Source organism: Heliconius melpomene, chromosome 21 (assembly GCF_056956725.1).
Source record: "Heliconius melpomene rosina isolate 202511_hmr_F chromosome 21, ASM5695672v1, whole genome shotgun sequence".
Lineage (NCBI taxonomy): Eukaryota > Metazoa > Arthropoda > Insecta > Lepidoptera > Nymphalidae > Heliconius > Heliconius melpomene.
Genome location: NC_140409.1, coordinates 1,680,134 through 1,706,070, shown reverse-complemented (window position 1 = coordinate 1,706,070; position 25,937 = coordinate 1,680,134). Strand labels below are relative to the sequence as shown.

The 25,937-nt window shown below is 34.7% G+C and overlaps 1 protein-coding gene across 2 annotated transcripts in view; it reads left to right on the top strand.

Moving 5' to 3' along the window:
* The window catches only part of cyc (basic helix-loop-helix ARNT-like protein cyc), a 60,467-nt gene that overhangs the window by 17,554 nt on the left and 16,976 nt on the right, over nucleotides 1–25,937 (top strand). The gene's annotated exons all lie outside the window — the stretch shown is intronic.

Genomic DNA, 25,937 nt, shown 5'->3' with positions numbered 1-25,937 from the left:
CCTGTGTCCTAAACCCAGAATATTAAATATATCTTCGCTGCATTGGCTGCATATACACATTGCACACACACACTTAAATTTCTAATTATATATGTACATATAAAATGTATAATTAATTAAATGAACATCAACATTGTATTGCAAAAACAATTCCATAAAGAGTGTTAATATTATTACCACTTATTACATAATCACAGCGATAATAGTTAATAAGAAACAATTGTACTGAACTAAACTAAAACTTCTAGTTTCCACCGTCTTATACAACGGCCATAATTAAATTTCCAAGGTCTCGGTGTATTTTGTAATTATTACCATTATTTCCTTCTATTTAAATGTGTGTATATAAAACTATTTTCATTTCCCCGGTCCGGTTATACATAACATGGCGTTGTGTTCTGCCACTCAACACGCAATACCTCCAGAATTCGGCAGAAAGTGGGGAACGAAGTGTCTTAACACTAGGTTCCCTCTGCCTACCCTGCTGTGTGCGGGATACAGCGTGACACTATAAATTGCCTCGTCAATAACCAACCAAGTCAATAATGATTACATATTATTATTAGTATACATACATATAAGAACATGACATCCCATGAGATTCTAGCGGATTCGGGATTGCTTCTGAATTATAACTGATACAAAGTAATTTAAATTGGCACAGTGATCTATTTTGATTGTACTTATGTATATTGTTTCTATCAAGATATAGTACAAATATCTGTGAAACAGGTTTATCACTTATTAAACATATAAGGATATAAAGTATTTTAATAAGACATGTCATTTTTCAAACGAACGGAGAGTCCATAGGATGATGCGGAGGGCGTGTATGAAGATATATATGTAGGTAGAGGTCGTAACGTGGCGATCTGTTCTCTGGCTACCCCGCTAAGGACAAAGCCTGAAGCTAATAAAGCCCTCATCAAAAAAATTGATTTTAACATAAGATATAAACAGGAACTCCGGCGTTGAGTTTCACCAACCGCGGAGTGTCTTAACACTCTCTGTAGATCTCAGCCTACCCTGCCACATGCGGGATAAAGTGTGAGGAATAAAATACGTATAGAGTAGGCTTTAAACACTGTTACAATGTCGCTAAAAGATTTCAAACACCTTCTTCCTATGAAGAAACCATAATTCTTAATTATATCATATTTATACTCATATTAAAGGAACATTAATAAAATTAATGTGATATATAATTAAACTGTGGACTTTGTAATACTTTTTATTTGTCTTGAATAGACGATTTTTTGTTAGAATTATATTTTAGTAATTCTATTAGTTTATTATTATATAACAACATAGTGGCGAAGTCGGTTTTAGTTTGATAGAATGCAAGGGTAGTGGGTTTACTTATTATCATAATAAATAAGGAGACGAAGATGCTAACTTGGGATTTGCTCGAGCGTCATTGAGACTTATTGGGTTGCGAAGCTTAGATGATAACAAGAAAAAAATGTCATAAGTATAATAAATATCTTTTGACCGGTGGGGTGAGCGGCTATAGATTATCAAAAGTGTAAAAAACAAAACTGTTGCATGGACATACTCGAGCGTCTCCGATATTGATATCATCAATTTCCTACGTCTTCTTAAACATGTAAATATGTTAATCTGACAGTTTCCATTGTAAAGGTGGTCGTATGTAAGAGTTAAAGATGACAAAAAAAATAATCGAGTTCGTCAGATTTTCTAAGGGGGTGTTAAGTGAACCTAGCATTGAGTGTTGAGTAGCAGCACTTAACGTCGCGATTTTGCCTCGACCCCAGAGCGAAGAAATGTAAATATTTCATCTCCTGGAATGGAGATTGAACCCACAACCAATCGGTTTTACACAGTCACACTCTGTGCCCCTGCGCCACGACTGGCCTCAATTTTTTTATTCATTCATTAACGTAATCAATTGAAAAGCTCAAGAAATAAATAAAAAAATGTATGTTTGAAATACAATACTTGTATTTATAAAAAAAAACTACAATTTTTTTTTTCAAGTACTTTTTATAAAATATCATCTTCATTGATGAGTTAGGGAGTAATAAATAAAGAAAGAGTGAGAGACGAATATACGGAGAGAGGAATATAGGCAATTCTTAGGTACATTAAAATTCTAAATTTATATTACTTCGGCTTGTGGAATTCGTCAGATTATACATTTTTTGTAACCCTTGAATTATTTCCTCCAAAATAAAAAAAAAACATTAGCCACGCTAGAGAATGTAGAGGTAACGTTTTTTTTACAGCTTTGTAGCCCTCCCCCTTCTTTACGTCTCTCTCAAATTGTCAGATTAGTGGAATATACACGATTTAGCATGCAACTACCTATTTCTTTCATAGTTTAATAACTTTTATCGTCTCGGATGTCTTATATATTTTGTCGTTTTTTTTATAAAAAAATATTCGCCTTTGCATTAGTTAAAAAAAACTACAACTGATACATATAAACTTATAGAACTTACAGAAAACGAATCGACTCGTTATCTTGTATAACAATGTTGAATAACAAGTAGTAATTTGAAAACCAATGTAGGTTAGATGAAATATGATTTGTTGTTGACGTTCGGAATCTTTTAATAATAATTGTCTTAACGTTTGATTCTTGTATTCTCTCCTACTCCTCAACAATATATAGTTTCCAAAACCTAAATATTACTCTTTTCTGCACCAATTGCTACAAGTGATATAGTTGGGCTCGGAACTATAGATTATATGGGCGTAAACTGGAGAGGTTTGTTAGTAACCTCTGAAGAAGTGGAACTCTTTCAGATCCTGACCCCATCATACACTCCGTTGAGTCATCGCCATTCCGCACTTTGTTCACTTCTTCACACACAGCTGCAACAGCCTGTATTAAACATTTAATAAGAATAAATAAATTTCTAAGCAGTATTTAAATTTGGAACTAAGGTGTAACATAAAAAAGTTACATTATCCTCAGCTAGAAGACAACGAGAGAAGAGAACTAGAGACCTAAGATATTATAACTAATTTTTGCAACATGAGGAAACACTAAATAAGACGTAATACGGTTTCGTCATACGCGTCCTTGTCAGCCATAATATCATCGACTTAACACAACCATTATATATTATTATGTAAAACAAAAAAAAACAACATTAGTATATTTTTTCAGGTAGTTAAAGTTAATATCTGTAGAAGTTCTGTAAAAAAAAGATCCTATCTTCACTTCTTTGATCAATGTTTGAGGCTCTCTCTCTCCTGAGGCGCTCAACACCGCGCTTAGCTTATAAGAACGGGGTAATGAAAACTATTGGAATATAATAATTCCCATAAATAGGGATCGAACTCACAGTCACCGCTTTTACAGTCAGACCTGTGCCGCTGCCGCTTTTACAAAGATGCATGAATTTTACTACATACTTATTTGCACGCATTTCCGGGAGAAATTCTATTATTTAATTTTCTTCTCCTTTTTATTATTTTCTTCTTTCTATTATTTTAATTCAATTTATTTATTTATTTTAATTCAATCCAAGTGGGCTTGTTCCTATGGTTGAGTTTCGAGAACCTTCGAGAGCACGGTTTCAATGCTACTGGAGGAAGGTCATGTAAAACAGTATGAGGACTCTTCGGAGAGCATGTATGAAAAGGTTAATGACAGGGACGAGGCGAAAGAGATATGCAGGGAGTTTAACCTCTACGTATTGGGTTTATCTTAAAGTGAAATTTGAAACTAGCTCAATGTAGAGTCGTATATTTTTTATACTTTTTTTCTTTATTCTTCATTTTAAGCCAAGAAGTTAAATTAGTTCTAGGAATTTTTAAATGATTTTGACATTGACGTTTAATTAAAAATAAACAAGTTTGCAACCTTTATATGTTTTGTATGGCAATGAAATGAATGTAGTTATATAAAATTAGTATAAAAACGTATTTAGATATTACTCTCAGTAATTAATTGTGTGGAGGACATAGTGTCTTAAGTCTTTTTCTTTATGCCTAGCCAACTAAATTCGGGAGAGATTTAATAATAACAAAAGGACTTTTAGCTTCATGAATTTTAATTTGTAACCTTTACAAGTGCTACGATAACAAAGTAAAATATTTTTTATATACTATGAGGCGAGGTCAGGAACATTCTTAAGTTCTCTGTTCCTACCCTACTATGTGGCGAAGTAGCGAAGGATATTAAAAATATGGCAAATCTCGTTTAATTTAACCTGCCTCTGTAGCTGTTATTATTTTAAAGTGACTAATTTAGTCGTTCTATTTTTTTATCTTGTCTTTCTAGCTCCTTTTTCCCTTAGTAAATCTAGCCATATCGTAAATAAAGTTAGTCCTAAGTAAATAAGTAGTAACGCTTGTGGCGAGTCACTCTTGAAAGTTGTAAGTTAACACTACTTTTTATATCCAACAAAGTTGGGAATAATGTATATTTTTTAATAAAAACTTATCAAAAAAATTATAGAACTGTACTAAGTACCTATTTCTTTTTTGTAGAAACGCTAGTGGCGAGTTACTCTTCTCATCTCTCATTCTTTGTGGAACGGAATGCGTTTCAGCAAACCAATGAAACTCACATTATCTCGCATATAGCAGAGAAAATAAAGAGACGCCGCGTTTCTGCGGGATAACAGCTTTAAGATGTTATGCGACGGAACTCAACGCCGTGTTTTGTCTTAGACACTCCCTTAGAGCGAGGAAACGAAAATGATAATTCTGCTTATCAAACATACGAATGTTACATTTAAATATTGGTCTACTTTTGATTCGGAGCCACTATCGCGTACTCAACGAATGCACTTTTAAGATAATTCATTATATCCATTAGGTATACAGTAGGAACGTAAGAGATTTAATAATGTTCCGTTTTATAATACTATACACTGCACTGGACAGGCCGTCCTGAGCTGTTAATAACATAATATAAAAAATATATAACTATGATAATAAAAAAATAAAGCTTAATTAATTTTATTAAAAATATACAAATTCAAAAAAAATCTTTCTGCATAAGATATTAATAATAACTTTTTAACTGACGTAACAATGGAAGGTTCTCAAACCGATTAGATCGATTTTGATAATTCTTTTTATTTTTAGTGATAGTTTGTGAGGCTTAAAATTGAGATTTTTACAATTGTGCTCATTTTCGTTGCGTTCCCGTTTCTAGTAAGAATGAGCGCAGACTTAAGTTGCGCCGCTTAACGGGGGATATTCGCCGCCATGTTCGAATATTCAAAAGATACTTATATTTAAGAAAAAAAAAATTACATAAAAAAACACAAATTGGCACAGCGTGATTGTTTCTGATTGTAAACGCGACTGCTTAGGGTTAGGAAGCGGGGCGTTCCCCGCTACATGCGGGATACAGCGTGAAACCAAAGTGAAAATGAACTAAACACCATGAACAACCATACTAAAGTGACATTGACAGTGATGCATCAGCAGTCAGCATATGCAAACCGGGTAGTGGTAGGGTAGTGTAGCCGCGGCACCCGAGCCGCCCGGCCGCGTCGCCCGCGTCGCCCGCGTCGCCCACGTCGCCCGCGATGTCGCGCGAGTACAGAGTGAACGAGTACTACCTACAACTACACGAACTACAGCCTGCTCCCGCTCTGTACCACTATCCATATGATATACAGTGAGTTTTGATAGGTTTAGAGTTTGTGTTGTTTTGTGTGTTACTCTTGTTTTTATATATTTTTCGTTATCGGGGTTTTTTATTGTGTTTTTTAGGAAATGTTGTGTTTTGTTTTTTGTTTACTTAGAAAACGTATGTAACGTGATTTTTTTTTTCTCGAGTGATAATAGAACCTGCAACTATTTGTAAACAGTGCAAGATTTTTGAGGTATTTTTGATGTTTGCGTATCTTACATATTAACGTGGTTCAGCGACATAGCGTGTGAAAGTAAACGTGACAGTTGTGGATTCCGTTCTCGCTCAGGGGAGTAAATCGTCTTCGTTTCCTCGCTTTGGTAACAAGACTAAATATGGCGTTGAGTTCCACCGAGCCACTCTAGTCGCAATAACTCCGAAAATTGAACGGAAAATGGGGATCGGAGTGTCGCAATGGTAGAATCTCTCTGCCTGTCATGTGAAAAAAATATTTTCTTTTCATACTACTTAGTTACGTTATAAGATTTTAGTTTTGATTTTCTTAATATGAATTTTATTTGTTTTTCTTTAATTAGTCTCTTCGTATAATTTTTTAGGGATTATATATATTTTTTGAATATACACGTTGCATACGTAGGTATTTTTTTATGAAAACGTACGTCAAGGTTCGATTCTTATAGGTGGAAATGGTAGAGTATGTTCAAAAAACGTAAAAATAAAAATAATTGCGCAAATATTTATAAAATTACTGGATTTTGAACACCTTGAAAAATTATATTAATATTTTTAAGATTAAGATTAAGAAATATTACATTTTATAGTCCAATTTAAATATTAACTGGATTCCCTTTTATATTGCATTATCAATGCCATTTATGTAGCTGGCATGTGTCGTCCTCATACTATTAGCTTATTGTATAACGCGAGGGAAACCTTTGAAACTCATAAAAGAACATAATCGACTAATTGACAGTTTTTAAATAAATATATTTTTTTATGGAAAAAGGACAAGGTAAATGAACGTTGGGGTATCTGATGGTGATCACCGCCGCCCCCGACCCCGTGTAACACCAAAGGAGCTACAGGTGCGTTGCCGGCCTTTGAGGTGGAGATAGACGCATCACAGCTCATTGGGTCCTTAATGATTCGAACGGCTCTACGTTGTATGCTATCAAATGGGTCAAACTGATACTGGAGTGCACCGGCCCAGAGATGAGAACAGTACTCCATAAGAGGCCGAACCTGGGCCCCTTATAGGGCCAATCGGTGTTTTGGCGAGAAGTACCATCTCGCTCTATTGATGATCCCCAGTTTCTTCGAGGCCAACTTGGCCTTGCTTTCCAGATGTTCGCAATACTAGCAGTCACTCGAAACATTAAGGTCCAATATGCTGAAACTGGGCGCGGCTGTAAAGGGAGTGTTCTGAAAGACTGGCGATACGATAAATAGGATTTTTTTTGTGGTTAACGCGCAAACTTGTGTCTTCAGGGAGTTAAATTGAACCAAGTTCTTTTCACACCATTAGCAGACATTCTCGCCCTCGAGAATCTTTCACAAGTTTATTTCGGCACTGTTCAGCTTTTTCCCGAGAAAGACTTGCGCGGCCGGAGTAAACAGCGTCTACCGAGCTATTATCTGCATAGCAATGAAGACCCGGAAAAGGCCCGGTTATACTCTCTTTTTGAGGCTTTCACCTTCGGATCCTTAGTAACCAGTGCCAATATGTACATTTTGCTTTTTATTTTAACCTACTTTTTAAAAATCTTTATTAATATTTTGATATTTGCCAGAAAGAGAACGTAGAGTTAGTGTAGTGTACCAATTCTCCGTTTTTTGTTCATATAAACATAATATAAATAAAATAGGTTCATCGATAGTTTCATTTAGCGGGCTAGGATGAAGGAACCTAGTGTTAAGACACGAGTCACCCAATTTTCTAGACATTGTATTTTGAATTGCGGAACTCAACGTCGCGGTTTCTCTTGTTACCAGAGCTAGTTAATTAAAATAATTTGGTGTCTCGAGGCGTTAATCGAACCCACTAGTACTGCGTTTACAGTCATGCACTCCCGTCCGACTATGCCATTCTGTATTTAGATATAACAATGTCAGTCTGTGAACAACAGTGGTGTGTTACAACCTTTTTTGCTTTACGCTGCCTTCTAGCTTAATTTTCAAAATTTTGTTCTTAATATTCCGTACCGGAAAGTTAAACAATCTGTATTAATTTTTTTATGAATGTTCCACTAAACTGATTGAAATTTCCAACGCTAAAGTCATAACGCTAAAAGAGCAATCTCTCATATAATAAATAAAATTAAATTGTATATTGCAGTAAATTCTTTTCAGCTATTGAAAAGAGAGCTGTAATCAATTTATAATTAAGTAGTTGATTCCACTAGGTACAGAGTTCATTTGAAATCAAAAATGATAGAATATTTACGTAGAATACTTTTATTACTTCGCGTTGAATCACGTACCTAGTATGGTAGGCAAAAGGAAACTAGGAACATAGTCTTAAGACACTCCGTTCCCATTAAGACACTGTTGTTCCCCACTTTCCACCGAATTCTTTTGAATCATCACCAAATATTAATATTTTCATTTCTTGGCTATCGTGATATTTCTTTCCCCCAAGTAGTGATCGAGCCGAGTCGTGGATCCGATGCCCCCATTACATGGGAAAGAATTATTTTCATTTCCTATCCCTAGTAGACAAAACAGGATTGGGATTTTTTCCACTTAGAAGTGTCTTAATGTAACGTTCCCTCTGCTCCTGCTCACTAGAGCAGGCAACAGAGTATATGCGAGCCAAAATCTGAAAATGAAAAAAAAAAGTAATATAAATATTTTTCCGTAAAGCATTGAAACATTTTATGAATTATTATTGTACACGTGTATGTGTGAGTGCCTCACTGAAATCTTCCTACTGAAATTCCTACTAGGAGGAATCAATTATTTCCATTTCCTCTCTCCAATAACAAGACAAAGCGTGGCATTAAGTCCCAAGCCACTCTACTCATTTCGAAAATTCGACGTTGCGTGGGGAACGGAGTGTTTTAACACTAGGTTCCCTCTGTATGTGTATAATGCGGTATGCGAGTTTTTTTCTCTACCTATATGAAACCTCTATCTATGGAGAAAAAAAATTAATCAATTAGCAATATCATAGTGTTGTATAGTGTTTTATATAGAACCAGTGTCCTAAGTCATTGTTTAATGCAATTTGTGTGGACGCCACATCACTCTACATATTTCCACGTCACTCAGTACCTACTCCCTTTGGGGTAACAGGCTCGAACCGACTTCCGTTTTAAGCTCTTTCTAAAGCATCTTAATTAAGAAATTAGCTGTCTTAGATATGTACATACTTACATGTAGTTAAATATAAGCATTTAGGTGAAATAATATAAAAAGTAATATTTGAATATCTTGTGTAACGATAGCATTTCTTTTTCAGCATTTTATGTAGTTATTTTTTTTTCTAATATTTGAAATAGTTGCACACTCTATCCCGTATATAGCGGGTAGGAAGAGGGAACAATTTTTGAGATATGACGTGTTGAGTGGGAACACTACGCCGCGCTTTGTCTTTTTGCCAGAGTAGAAATAGAATCCACAACCGCGCTTACGGTCAGACGCTATGACACGACGGCCACTGAATTGAAGTCAGGTATATTATTTAAAAATCCATACTTTTTATAATATTCTTTAAAAATTATCTGTTATATTAGATTTATTTAAACTTCCACTAAACAGTAGTATTGTAGTGACATTCTGTAGGTTCCTGCATTTGATCGGTGAAGGGTCGTGTTACGGAGGCCTACAGAGTGAATTATAGCTGAAATATATATTGTATTCTATTATGTAATCATGCTATGACACTCTTATTTCTACAAGAAAGTGTAATAATTGATAATTTAGATACTTTCATATCTTTATAAGATAAAAGGCGGCGTTAAGCTCTGTCAATGCGTAATGTCGGTAGGGATTCCAAGAAACGGAGTGACTATAGTCACTTGGTGGGGGACAGCAAATATGGTAAAATATTTTAAACCCACACCTAACGAAATTAATCATGAGGCATCAACAGTTTAGACGTAGGATTTTTTTTTTCATTTCACGATGTTTATCCATACGTATTTTATCTGTCGCAGTTACGCATAGATACTACGAAAATGATACTTAAGGTTAAACAACTTTGAACTTAGTCGCCAATACCTACGACTCTAATTCGAAATGCGGCGTGTGCGGCTGTCTCCCTGCGAATAGGTTTATGCTGCGTGCGTTGTTCTTAACAAATGGCGTTGTATTTTACAACGATAGTTTTATTAATTATTATTTTTGAAAAAATCACTCATACTTCCCAAGTGAATTCAACTGACGCGGTCGAGTCGATCGACATCAAATGGCAAATATTAAATAATTCATTCCCCCGACTAGGAATCGAACCGACGACAGTCGCACGCTTTGGCTTTAAATTATCATCTTAGATTTAATAATAATAATAATAACCCCGCAGGGCAGCTTGTGGTGAGCTATTGGGGAGTGGTGACCCCACGGGCCTGAGTCATCCGGATGGGAATTGTCATCTCTGGCTTGCCTTTGTTGGCCGGCAGAGTAGAGCGCAAGAGCTATATGCTCGAAAGAGTGGAAGTGCTCAATCTGCGTAATAACGGGGAAACCCGCTCACGAGCTCCTCGTGATGGTGAAACCAGAGCACACCCCTCTACACCCTTAACCGACCACGCCGACGTTGCGTTCTATTCGTGATCGTTCGTTGTTGATTTCTAGAATTCTTCCCCTAAGGGTACAAATAAGGGGCTGAAAGTTTGTATAGTTTTTTTTAAATCGGCACAAATTTTTATAAAATTTACAATTCAGACTCTTAAAAGTATTTACATGAACACATGTTTCATGGTTTTCTAGAATTCTCCCCCTAACGGTGCAAATAAGGGGTTGAAAGTTTGTATGGAAAAATCTTTAAATCTCCACCGATTTTTATAAAATTTTAAATTTAGACTCTTAAAAATATTTCATTGAACACGTGTGTCATGGTTAATAGAATTCTACCCTAAATAAGCAAACGAAGCTGCGCGCGTCCGCTAGTAATGTATAATTTTTTTTTTTTTTTTTTTCGGACTTGACTTTAATGCTGTTAGCCTTACTGGCCTTTACAGCGACACCGGGTGGGTAGGGAAGAGGGTACTCTGTCCCTGAAAATAATGTATAAAGTAGTGACCAAGCTTATATTTGTTCTACACTGTTGCTATAGAGAACAGTACAGCAATATCGCACCTGCGCGCTATCAGCGATCATAGTAGCCTTTGTTGCAAACATTGTATAACATTATAAAAAAAAATTAAATGCAGCTTCACGTTTTTCCCGCATAGCAGGATTGATAGAAGTAACCTTAAACACTCTGTTTCATAATGTTCGAGACATAACGATTGGTGGAGTTTACCGCCGCATTTCGTGCAGTTATTCGCCCAAGTGGGGATGGAATGGACAACCTCATGTAATGTTTTATTAACACGATTTCTCTTCCCCACTGACTTCAATCTCTAATATGATTAGCACAATAGCATTTTTACTTATAGGTAAAAAGGTTTAAAAAGTTGAGGATCTAATTATGGGTTCGATTACTTAATAGGGGAATGAATCATATACCGTGGAGATGATAATAGTATTTTAAAACAAGAATAAGTGATAAAAGACTAAGGGGGAGACTTCGGTTGACCTTGAGAACACAGTATCAATGATACTGGAAGTCACGTATTAAGCTTGAATTCCCCCTGGAGGGCATGATGAGGCTCTGGCTACTTTTTAGCAGTGTTGGCCGAAGGAACCCGAGAATTTAGTATAAAGACACTCAGTTCCCATTCAGACACTTCCGTTCCCCACTTTCCGCCATATTCTGGAGGCATTACGTTTTGAGTGGGGGAATTAACGCTGCGTTTTGCCTCGTTACCAAAGCAAGTAAATGAAAATTTTAAATATTTAATTTCCTCGAGTGGGAATCGAACCAACTACGCGTGCGCTTACAGTCGCATTCTTGCACCATGAGGCTAAATAACTTGTTTTTATGCTTATCATATAACTAAAATATCACTTAAACAAAATGTTTAATTCATTTCTGTGAAATTAGCCCTGGAATATCAAATATCATAAGCTTCAAATTTCATCGATGTCTTTTCTATAAAAAATATTATATTGATTGATAATTTGATACAAAATTAAACGTACGGAAATTTTTCTTACATCAGATCACTCCGGGGTATAAATTATTTATATTTTCCTCGCTCTGGTAATTAGACAAAGCTCGGCGTCGTGTTCCACAACTCAACAACGGAAATCAGGGAACGGAGTGTGTTAACATTAGACTTCCTTTGCCTATTCCGTCATTTTCAGGGTACAACGTTAAATTAAAAAAAAAATACAAAACGGTGACCTAATGTTTTACTCATTACGTTATGCACGCTGACCTTATCCTTTCCTAGAATATTTTATACTAGCAGACGCGCGCAGCTTCGCTTGCTTATTTTTATTAGGGGATGCTTGCTTATGAATTCAAGAAAACCATGAAACATATGTTCAATTAAATACTTTTAAGAATCTAAATTTCAAATTTTATAAATATTGGTACAGATTTATAAAAAAATCTATATAAACTTTCAACCTCTTATTTGCACCCTTAGGGAGAGAATTCTAGAAAACCATGAAACATGTGTTCAATTAAATACTTTTAAGAGTCTGAATATAAAATTTTATAAAAATTGTTGCTCATTAAAAAAAATTTTATACAAACTTTCAACCCCTTATTTGCACCCTTAGAGGAAGAATTCTAGAAAACGATGAAATACGTATTCAATTAAATACTTTTAAAAAACTAAATTTCAAATTTTATAAGAATCGGTGCCGATTTAATTTTTTTTCCATACAAACTTTTAACCCTTAATTCAACCCTTTAGGGTTAAAATTTTTCAAAATCCCTTCCTAGTGGATATCCAGATTACGAAAGTAAACATCTGTCCAAATTTCACGTTTCTACGCACAGCGGTTACGGCTGTGCGCGCGTGTTACCTCAGTCAGTGAGGACATGTCCTTTCATATAGATTATATTGCCTGTATAAAAAAATTAATCAACTTCACGCTGTATCCCACGCACGGCAAGGTAGGCGGAGTGAATCTACTACATTCTTCATATATTATTCTGTATAAACAATAAGAATCTTCTTTCGAAGTAATAGAATGATAAAATGCTAAACTTTTAATTGGCCTCCCTATTATTAATTCTTTAATTGGTCTTAACAGAGTTAAAGTGTTTCTATATTTTTAATAAGCGCAATTTCTACTTTGAAAATAAAAAAAAATACAAAGAAGTAATTTTTATTATATAGAGGCCAATCGTGGAGCAGATTCTGCAATTTTTGTACGGAACCCTCGGTGGGCGAGCCCGACTCTCGCTTGTCCAGTTTGTTTTTTCTATCTGTTGAACAACGCTCAACGCATATCACGTTTTTGTGATGTCAAATAAAAATCTGTTGCGGATAGTCTAATATTAACTATTTTTTTTATTATTTTTACTCTCCACATATATATTCTTAGGTACTCCTGGTTCCTATCGTTTTTTTATCTAGTGGTGACACGAGGGTTATGTGGGGTTCTTAGACTAGTTGATGTAGATCGTTCACAATGAACACCTAGGTACCCATTAAAACCTTACATTATTCTTTATCTTCTTTGTCAGGGCTATGGGTTACAAGGAAGTTTTACACGGTTCATATAGGTAGCTGGGTAAGTAGGTACCTATACATACTGATGTTCGAGACATTGCCTGTTAAATAGTGGAAATCAACGCTACGCTTTACTTTTGCTTTTTTCGTACCCCTGAATTGAAATCCAACCTACGACCGTGTACGACCTGTGCCGCTACGCTACACGGGCTCAATGAATTGTAAAATGTCTACACACTATGTAGACTAAAATTATTCCACTCTAACAATATCATGAAAATAATATATTCTTTAATTGTTTTTCTAATTAAAATTATTAGAAAAACTCGATTGACATGTGATGATTTATCCAATTATGTCATCAAAGTCAAGTCGCAAAGTCAACAATGTAAAGAATAATTAATGACATATACTCGTAAGTATAACGTTTATTATAGTTATATTGCGTACTATTTGAGATTATTACTCATACTCACGCATCTCCCATATTACCTAGCAGGTAATATAGATTGGTGTTGCGACACTCCGTTCTCCTTTTTTTTGCTCAAGTACATGTAGACAGTGGACTGAAAAGCCGAAGAAAGTCCATCCAGAATAGTTTTGATTTTTTCTTTGTTGTCTAATTATTACAATGAGTGAGAGACTCATTTGACATAGGGATATTAATTGAAATCTTAGTAGGTACTTACTTAAAGCTATAAAGTTTGTTTTAATCCTTTATTATTTGTCACTTCATTTCCCGAAAAGATGGTAGGTGTTCCGCTTTACTTGCGGTCATAGATATTTCGGGGATTTAGAACATGTCATGTATCATACAGAACTCTTTATTTCTTTTCTCTTTATTGATCTCATGGGCGTAGTGATAGGGAGGGCCGGGTGGCCACCCCAGAATTATTACCAACAAAAAATTAGGGCTCAAAATAAAAAAAAAAAACACCTTTACACGATTAGTTCAAAACTTAATTCTAGTAGCCCCTGGAAATACATATATATACCTATCTATCTATACCTTAGGTATGTACATATGTTATTACAAGTGTTACCCAGTACAGGCTTATTCATTGGTCTAAGCTATTTTATTACACAACAGTCAACACACTCGTTACTCGTATCATACTATACGACTCGTACGCGCGTGTAGATTGTATAATCGTCCACTTCACAAAATTACTATAGAGACGCTTGTGTTATATCGACAATATTAATAATAACATAAGTTACCCACTTTGTAAGAAATAAATATATTTTTATATACTACGAAAGTAGCAATTTTTTAATATATTTTTTATTAGTTAAGTCTAACTTTAGGCGACTGTTGTTATTAAAGAATCTTATATAAGCACAGACCTTTCTTCGTATTCCAGTCTTAAACGATATCTGTACCAGTCCTAAACGCTATCTGATAGTCCATTTCTCGAGAAAGACTATAGGCTTTTAGGCTATTTATTAGATAAGCTCATCCACTGTTACAACAGTTAGAATTATATCGCGGAATTAGAAAGTGTCATTTCTATTTGAATTCTGCGGATAAAGCCACACGTAACCCAACGCCGACTTACCAAACATATTTATGACAATTAAACCTATAACCGTCGTTGGTACAAGCGGATACTTTTCAACTGTGCTACAATGTCTGTATAAAGGTATCGATATTCCGCAAAAATCGATATTTATTTTATATATTTTTGAACGTAACTAACTCGCTATCAAAACTAGGTCAATTTTAACTGTAAGTGTGAACTCTTACAGTCCTTTAGAAGAAAAATCTTTAAATTCAAAACTAAGGTTACTTTATAAATTAATATTTATGTTATTATTTAATTTATTATAAACTAGTGCGCCCGGACGCGGCTACGCCCGCGAAAATATAAGCCTAAATTATTAAAATAAGTTAAAAAATAATAATAAGTGGAGATTTATTATTAGAAATAATATCTGAGTAACCGAAATGATCAAACAAAAGAAAAGTATCTGAAGGAAATTCTTAATATTAGAAAAAGTACCTAAAGTTTGCCGTGCGCGCGTACTAAACATTTTTCTATATTAAATACTTTTATTAAATTAGCGAATTAATTTTACATTTTTAAATATAAATTATTATAAAAAAAAAAAAAAGATACATTTAAAAATATAAAAAAAACCACTCTTCCGAGGGCGGGACAAGGGTCCAAGCCATCGGTGGCTAGGGCTCCAGAGAGAGGAACCGCCGCACAATACGTGCCGTCTCAAGTAACACTGCCTTCTGTATCCGGTTCTTGATCCAACAGCTAAGCGATAGCCTCTTAAGGTGTTGGTCGAGGCTTTTCGCTATTAAACCGTTAACCGAAACCACTATCGGCACAATGACAGTCGCACTGACATCCCACATGGCGGTAATCTCATGGGCTAGGTCCAAATATTTAGATTGTTATATATTTCTATATTAAATAATTATTAATTTTTGCGAACAATATTAAATAAAATCTCAAATGATTAAAATTACGATATTTTAAGTGTATAACATCGGTATAGATAACCGAACTGGGATAAATTAATTACATAAAATAACATAAAAATTAACAGTAATTCGAAAATTTACAAAATCATCAAAGTCATCTGCCCGTTCGCGTCGGTCATACTATACCACTCGTAGGCTAGCTCATTTGGAATCAGTGGCATCTCCTTAATTATTTATTAGAATGTTATACAATAAACTATAATTTCCATCTAAATGAAATGCTAAAAGTGACTATTATATTTATTTTCATAAGGATGAATATCAAATTATAGAAATCATCTAATTTTTGTTAATGTATACAAATCTATATCGGCGCGCGCCATGTATGCATTAAGCAAACTTATTTTGGGTGACGTTTTCTAACAACAAACTTTGCAAATCGTTGCTTAGCAACGGCGGTTATTATAAACATGGCGGAATAAATTGCATGTCAAATTAATAAGAATTTTAATATATTAATATATATCGAAAATATTACAAATATGAGAAAAAAAAGTATCCTATGTTCATCCCGAGACCCTCAAGTATGTCTATATGTGTATTTTATCACAATAGAATTAGCGGTTTGGCCCTGATTGCGTAAAAGACAGACAGACAGAGTTACTTTCGAATTTATAATATAGGTATGGATTATTAATTACTGAAATTATTATGAATACTTCGAGATTATTTAATTTTTTTTTATTAGAAAAATAATATTTAAATTTTTATATATATTTTGTTTTGTTTTACATTTTATAGTTTGATGGTGATGGTGACTCATTTCCCTGGTCTGGTATTCTTCCACTCAACATTATCTCAAATCAAATATTATCTCAAATCCGAGCAGAAAGTAGAGGACGGTGTGTCTTAACACCTGCCTGCCTCTCCCGCCCATTTGGGATAAGCTAAAAAAAAGATAATAAACAAGAAGCTAACAAAGACTTTCTTTTTCTTTTCTTTTTACTTTTACAGGACATTGTGGCCAGTCGTGGCGCAGGGACATACAGTGTAGCTGTAAGCGCGAGCGCTTGTGGTTCTAGGTTACATCTGCCTACCCTGCTGTGTGCGGGATAGAGCGTGAAACTGATTTATATTTCTTTTTCTAGCATAGCAAGGGTAGCGTAGGGGCAACCTGGGTACCTAATTTAGTTAAAACACTTCCGTTACCAGGGCGGGGAAATGGACGCCGCGGGCCGCTCCAAGTTAAGAGACTGTTACCAGATTGAAGAAATGAAAATCATTCACTCCCCCGAATAGTAATCGATCCAACAACCGGCAGACGCTGTGTCACTGCGTCACCACGGCCTATAATACTGAAATATTACTCCATAATATTAATTTTAAAATTGAAGCCATTCACAGAAGTACACTCGTATTGAGTCATTGTGACAAGTGCATTGGCACTTCCTTTCAATTATAATAAAGTAGATGGTGGACTTCGCGTTTGTAATTTTTTTGTTCCAGATCTCCCGCATACGGTAAGTCGGAGAGAATCTAGTGTGAAGCTCTCCGCTCTCAACTTTCCGCTCGCGCCAATCAATCAGTCTTAAAACACGTAGGAAATCAAGATAATCTATATGTTAATCGCATCAATGTCTCGAGTTCGTTTGGTTAAACGCGCTTATCTCGGAAACTAATAGTTTGAACTGAAAAATACTTTTTATGTTGGAAAGTCCCTTTAACGAGGAAGGCTATATATGAATATGCTATATTATTTTGAAGAACAATAAACAAATAGAAATATACTAACTAATAGTTAGCATATTTCTATAGAGCACACGAGCGCAAACTAGTTTAAATATAAATATTTTTCCAAGTAATAAGCCGGTGATCTATCGTCGTGAACTTAAACGTTTTTTTTTGCTTCACATTGTATCCCCACATATCAATGTAGGCAGAGGGAATCTGGGAACCTGGAGTTAAGACACTCTGTTCCCATTAAGACACTTCCGCTGTCTACTTTCCGCCGAATTCTATAAGCAATCCGTTTTGACTGCAAAGCCATTGGGCCCCTACAAGGTCCCATATACATACATAAGCTGATAAACACATTACCCGTCTTTGCGTCGCGCAATCGGGTAAAAAAAACGTACGCTTAAATCGTGTGGCGGTTAAACTTAGTAATTAGTTTGGCAGCATCGTATAGGGCTTCGTTACGCGATCGATAGCCTTAATACAATAAAACTAATTAATTGTACAACAATGTTTTAGCTTTCGGTTGTTAGAAATGCAATCGCTTTCGTTATTTTGTAACCACTTTGAAATATAATTGGCTTGGTTATTTTATACCACTTCTGCTAATATACCCCGTGGAATGTGGATATATATAGCATCTGAGTGTAAACGCGACTGTTGTGAGTTTGATTCCTATTCAGGAGAGTTAAGTACTTTTATTTCAGCGCTGAGGCCAATCAACTTGTTGTGTCCCAAAAACAGAGTGGTGCGGGGGGCCTCTGCCTACCCTGGGCAATGCCATCCTATGCGACAATCGCATGCAAAAAATATTATTAAAATTAAGGTTTCTTCGCCTGTAATACGTTTACTATGCAAGTACCGGCCAAGTCGTGCAAAAGAATTGTTAATTATTAAGTAGCCCAGAGCCGGTTCAATTATAGTGGTTGACGATGTAGGAGGGTTGCCCTCCCCTAAGGTGCAAAGGGTTAAGAAAAGTAATTTATAGTTTGTAAAGTTACTTTTTATAATTTATTAGTTTATATAAATCTTAACACATCGTTCAATAATGTGTGTGTTAATAACATAATTAGTAGTTATTCTTGTTAACTTTTTGTATTTTAACTATAAATTGGTTGGTTATAAATTAATTGGTTTTAGGCCGTCGCACTATGGACAATGGTAGAACAAGGGCAGATCAAAATCCATTTTTTCAAAGTCGTCCCTGACGCACAATTTTTTTTTAATTAATAGTATAAGTGTGGAACTTTAATGTTATGAATTATTTTTTCGTGAATTGCATCTGGAATAGGTATATATTTATTCATCGTGAAAAATTGTCATTCGTGAGAATGTCTATTTCAGGTTGTTCATTTTGATACTTTAAACATAATTTCCTTAAAAAAATGTGCAAATAGGTATAAAGTGTTATACATTCTAGAAGAGCCCATAGTATGTAGATTATAAAACAATTATTATATTGTGGATATCGTGACTATATTTTTATAAAAAATATTAACAATAAGTGAAGAGAAAAAAGGTACGTGTTTAAAGTTCATCGAGACTTTTAACAGTTACCGACGTCTCCCGACGCGTTATATTTGATATTGTTTTATAGTCCAGATATTCATAAATAACATTTATCAAAAATCAGCTGCAGAGACCTGCAGACTGAGAAGTTATCACGAAAACTGCAATACAAGTCAGAGGACACGAAAACTCTATCTATTGTAGTTTCTAATGTTTTACTATTTAATTGATTAGATTGCGGTAAATTTCCATAAAATTATTGTTATTTATTGATAAAAGGACGTTTTATCTTCATTTTGCACGCATTTTGCACAATCATTTATTCACACTACCCTCATTTATGAAATTATATGAAGAGTGAATTAATTTAAAAAAGACTATTACAAATTAGTAATAAAATTACTAACAGACGTTTTATTATTAAGTGTTTTCACTAAATTTCAAAATGACGAATACTTTTAGTGTTTCAAGTGTGAATTATTACTTCCATACATTGAAAGTGCAGGGTTTACGTTCAATAGGAGAAGAATTAGCACCTCTTTAAATTATTTGAGGTTCCTGGTAAAGATTTTATTGATTGAAGAATTACTTATAGGTCCCGACTATTCATCCTAATAAACTATTGGGCTTGTTAATTTCTTTTCAGATTTATGCAGTCGGGGTGTTTGTTTTTTAATAAATATTTATTTATTTTTCAAATTTTTGTTAGGATTCATCATGATATATCGAAGATATATCTTCGATATATCATGTACGCGCGAAAACCATAACTCTTCCTTAGCAGCCGGGAATAATAATAAACTAATTTAATAATACATTTCTACTATTATTCCTTTAATTTTTACTATTATTTACTGAAAACTTTTCTTTTCATTATTTTTTTATATATACATATATTCTGCAATAAAAGTATAATATCTGAACTTCACCTAACACACTATTTCATCCTTTATGCCTGTGCAAAATTTCAATTGTTTATCTTAACAAATAAAAAGTTATCGATTTTTGATCTGATACAGACCTTGATTTCCCATAGTGCGTCGTGGCGCGTCGTAGCTCCCAATAGTAAAGGCAATGGTTGTGGATTCGATTACCTCTCGGGGATGTTATTGTATTTGAAATTATTTAATGTACCCGTTCTGGTAGACAAAGCCCGGCGTTGAGTTGCACGGTACACCACTCAATACGCAATGTCTCGATATAAAAATACATATGTACTGATAAAATACGTCATTACCTACTATTTTGCGTCGCGTTGCGTTGCGTTGCGTCGTACAAATATTGGTGGTCTCGAACTTTTACTGAAATACAAGCTTAGCTTAGCCAGAGTCCTCACATCTGATATCTCATTTGAGGTAGCGGTTTAAATACCAAATTTTGCCCCCCTTTTAAAATGTAGAAATACGATTTTTTCAGGAAATCATGGGACCGTAGATCTGAGTAGGGTAACCTGGTCTATGAGGACGCATCCGATAAGAGTACGCAATCCAAATATCCGGGAAGTTGTTTATGATGCGCGGTTTGTCTCAGTCGTAATGGGATCCCAGCGATGTAAGGAAGCGCTGGGCGAAAAAAAAGTCAAATTCGAAGGAAAATATAGAAATTACATAAGTTTTAAGATTTTTGCTCAAAACTTTAAATATTTTTACCATTTTAAAGGTTTATTGAGACAAAAATGCAAAATTAAAATTAATAAATTAATTAATCATTTAGTAAAATCGGAGTAAACTGTGAAGTATTCGAAGGCAATGGCTAAAACATGCGGCTAGAGTAATTGCAGTTGTCGCCAAGAGATGGCAATAAACTTCGCTTGTTTACGATTTGGCTAGAATGTGTACGCGCGTACTCTTATAAGATGCACAACTGAGTACTCACTCAGTTGTGCATCTTATAAGAGTACGCGCGTACTCTTACATGCACAATACAAATTTCCCAATAACCTAATGATATATCTGGTATCATCACAGAGTCATAGCACATAGCAGAATCACGAGACGAACCCTGAACATCATTTGGCATAAAATGTACCTTTGGCAGAATCGAATGAAGAACACATTTTCCAACTGGCTAATGTGTCGCAACAAAACGTTGAGCATAATAATTATTTTCTAGGCATTTCTCCGCAGCCTTCGTGCTCACAAATTTTTACACTTCTTCAACCGTTAGTTGAGACAGAGCTCATACACTACTTGCTTGTCTTCAAATTCAAAACGTTGAATTCCTACTACGAGTAGAATTTTTATCACAATCTCACCACAAAAGAGCTAAGTCAGATATTTTTAGTGGACCTCCATATAAACAAGCTTTCGAGGAAGCTTCAAAGCTTTCTTCAAAGAAAGTACCAAAAAAGGATTCAAAGTTTTTCTAAAAAGTTCAGAAGTACCTTTAAACGGCCAAAGAAAATGCCTAAAATGGTTTGGAGATACCCATCATGCATTTAAATGTACGTGAACCCCCCACAGGGATAGAATGCTCGAAATGGTGGCATGAAACGTGCACGATGTATGAGGGCTTAGGATATCTAATTTGCCGGCTCTACAAGTGACCATAAGTTAATCGATGATCCGCGTACTCTTATCACCTAGAAGTGATAAGAGTACGCGGATTACCTTACACAATCATATATGTAAGAGTCCGCAATTCCCACTTGTCATTATTTTTGTTATCCAGAGAGTTAAAAAGTATTTTTGTTATTTTTTCTGTTTTTTTATGGTACATGATTAAATTATAGACGCAATAAATGACTAGTTAATTTTTTTATTCCATTTTGTGTCTTTTAGAATATTTTAAACTTTAAGTGAGTACTCCTAGACCAGCTTACCCTATGTGGTTTACACTCGATATCTCCAAACGTTCCTGAGATAAAGGCTCTTGACGACAGGCAGACGGACCACAAAGTGACCTTATAAGGGTTTCTTTTCTTATTTAAAAGGTACGGCACCCTAAAAAAGTTAACACTGACATTTAAAGTTATTATCGAGTTACGTCGAAATTGTTATAGATAATTAAAAAAATAGATAAGATAGATATAGATAATTAAGATATAGATAATTAAAAATTTGACATATAATATAAGACGCAGTCTTAAAGTAATCAGTTTGGGGATAGGCGTGTCTTGCCCCGCCCCGCGCCTCGGCCTCGCGCACCGCCCCGCGACCGCCCAGTTATTGTACAAACATTTCTTTAAAGCAACCAAAATATTACTTACTAGTGGACGCGCGCAGGTTCACCTGCTTATTTGCACCCTTAGGTGTGAATTTTCATAAACGTGTTCAATGAAATATTTTTAAGAGTCTCAATTTCAGATTTTATAAACATCAGTGGCGATTTTAAGAGTTTTCCATACAAACTTTCAACCCCTTATTTACACCCCTAGGGGATGAATTAAAATAAACCACGAAACATGTGTTCAATGAAATATTTTTAAGAGTCTAAAATTCAAATTTTATAAAAATCGGTGGCGATTTAAAGATTTTTCCATACAAACTTTCAACTCCTTATTTGCTAGTTGCTAGGGGATGAATTGAATAAATGGTTACTGGCTTATTATAACTTATAAGTCGAGATTGGAACACTAGTATTACTAAAGATTTACTTTGTATTCTTCTAATTCACTGTTACTTATAGGACGTAGGTGCTCGCTAAGACGGGAATTTGCAATATTCGACTTCTAAGGAGTTGTTTTTGGGGTCGAAAGTTTGTATGAAACTTCGTTACTACAAATGCTAGGAGTCTCAAATTTTGCATAGACGTCACTAGGACGTAGTCATGGAGACAGAAATTAATAATAACAAAGTTCACGCGGGTGAAACCGCGAGCGGGCCGCTAGTTAAAATATAAATGACCGGTTCTGTAACTCAATGACGTCTGGAGACTAACATGAGAATTAAAACTATATAAAACTAATAGGGGCACAGGGGAGTAAGGGGGTTTGCACGACGGTATCCATATCTACAGATCCTAGATCGGGAGCATGATAATTAATATTTAAATTAATTTTATTTCTCCTCTCTGTTAAGCAAAGCTGGCGGTGCCGTGCCGAATTACCCTACTTAATTTTCGTGGTACACTTCTCCGATTTAATTTTCCCCCACTAAAATACCACTTGAGACGCTGTTATAGCCTCTATGTGCAATATATGGAAATGAAAATAATTTCAATATGAAAATTCTTTTCACTTCCACCTTTGGAAATCAAATTCAGACTCATTATCTTTAAATAAATTCTTTCACCTGAACCTGCTGAACCTGAAACCGCTCTCAAGTCTGACATCGATCTTGTGATGCCGTTTTCATTCACAAATTATATACCTACCTATAAATGAAAATGGCATATAAGGCCCGCGTGCGACTGCAAACTAGATAGGTTGTGGGTTCGATTCCCACTCGTTGAAATAAAATTTTGATATTTTCATTTCCTTCCAAAGTGTGTTTACACTAAGTTCCCAGGTCCCCTCTGCCATAGGTACCACATTTAAAATGTGTCGTTCACTCAGTATTCGTCTAAAGTCACATGTCCGTCCACGCTTAGAGGCGAGCCCGCCTCATTACGCAGGGTAATGTATTGCAGAGACACCGTCAATGAGCGCCAATGTCGCCGCTTAGAACGCTTACGTACGTCGTTTCTGTTGAATTTTTGATTTGGAATATCATTTTTTTTGTTTTGAATTTGTTTGATTTACATTAATTATTTATATAAACACCGTACAATGTTGAGGCCAGTCGTGGCGCAGGGGAACAAATGTGAGTGCGACTGGTTGTGAGTTCGATCCCCACTCGAGAAAATCAAATATTTATTTAAATATATATATCCATTTCTTCGTTCTGGTGTCGACGCAAACGCCACTTAACACGCATTGCATCCAAAATTCAATGGAAAGTAGGGGACAGAAGTGTCGTAATGGGAAATCGAATGTTTCAACGCTAGGTTCCTAGGTTTCCTATGCCTAACCTGCTATGGAAGGGGTACAGCATTAAGCTCAAAAAAATATAGGTACGTTTAAAAGATCCCTAAATGTGTGGAAGATTTTCTTACTTAGGCTAAATTCAGCCATAGGTCCCGCCTACTATTGACTGATACAAATGTACGTAATTAATATTAATCATAATGAAGTAATTTGAAGACCGATGCGTCACGTTATGCGTTAGGCGCCACTGGCCCGGTTCTTTATTAATAATATATAATATAATAATTCATTAAACTTGTCGCGTAAACCAATATTAAATTACCTAAAACTTTAAAATTTAAAGTTTTTACAGATTTTACATAATTAAATTAGTACTGGTTTATTTACAAAAGTAAATCGCGCGACAAGCTTTTATGATCATATAGATTGTGTATAATGAGGTTGTGTTGATAGATATTTAAAAGAAAAAAATTATTTTCTCCTTTTTAATTCGTTTAAATAAAAGCTTTTTCTAAAAAAGATTTTTTGCTTTTAATTTATTTACCTTCACTCTGTCTCCCACATATGTATATCAGGATGCACTTCATTGTCCGCTTTCCACCCGAAAACAAGACGTTGTGTGTTTAGCGGCGGGACTCTGGAGCAGAGCCGAGAAAAAAAAAAGATTTCTTTTACCCTAGTAGGAATCAAATCCACAACCATTGCGCTTATAGACAAATGCTCACTGCGTATTTATTATATTTTTAATCCTTGCGATGTATGATATGTACGAGTACATGCGAAAACCCATAGTAAGTATTAATAGTGTATTACGAAATACCTCGATCGTGAACTCATGTACCTACTGCGATTACAACATATGTATAATATTTATAATATACGTGTATAATTATTGTGTTAAAAAATAATATAGTAGTGTTAAACAATATAATTATACATTTTACATTAATTAATTAAATATTAATATCATTATTATTATTAATTATCTATATATTTACTTTGGTCTACTGCAATCATTTTTTTTATTAACATACATACATACATACGTAGCTTTACGCCTTATAGGGATAAAGCGGGGTAGTCAGAGAGAACGGAGCGCTAAACGCTTCGGTCCACCGTCCTCCAGGACGGAGCTACAAATAGCTTTTTTATTAACATTTTTAAACTATTCAAAAATTGTAATACAAAGGGTTCAAGTTTTCTTACAGAAATCAGTTAAAAGAGAACCTGCGCCCATTTTCCCAATGTTACATCCCGGAAAATATTAACATAATAATTTCTATAGAAATTAAAAGCAAATTATATTTTATTCATGCATTGCCACCATGTTTATTATTCTAATTACGCTGACGCTGTCAAGTGCGCGAGGTTTCAAAGTCAAGGTTGCGCGTGCGCAGTCGCGACGTATACTCTAACAGTATCGATAGATTAATTTAATAATCTTGTGTTTTATAAGGAAAACATATATTTTTAATATATAAATTTATTTACTTTGCATATATTTTTAAATAATATAGTTTTTATTTATATATTTATGTGAATATATTGGTATGTCGATTTCGTTTTGAGTGTTTTAGTTTATCGAGTGAAAAGGAAATAGTGCATAGGTAAGATGTGCTTATATTTTTCAAAACAAAAAAAATATTAACTAGGGAATACGCGGCGTGAATTGAGTTCCTCCATTCTAAGTGTCTCCAAAATTGGACAAATTGCGCTTTCTTCTGTCTGTCTTCTTCTATCTAAAAAAAGTTTGTATTTCAAGCTAAAACTGAATAACATAAAAATGTTATTAACGAGTAATGTAATTGCATTTATTTATAATTATGTGCTATATTCACGATTGCAATATTGCGTCGGTATTTCCGCGTAAGGTAGACACTCGTAGATGTACGATTATATGTTAGGTATTAAATGCAGACTCTTGTTTGCTTCGCTATATTATACTGCCTGTATTATATTTTATGTTAGTTTTCTTTACTTGGTTTTTGTATTTAGTAATGTAGACAAAAGAAACCTGGTGATAGATATAGC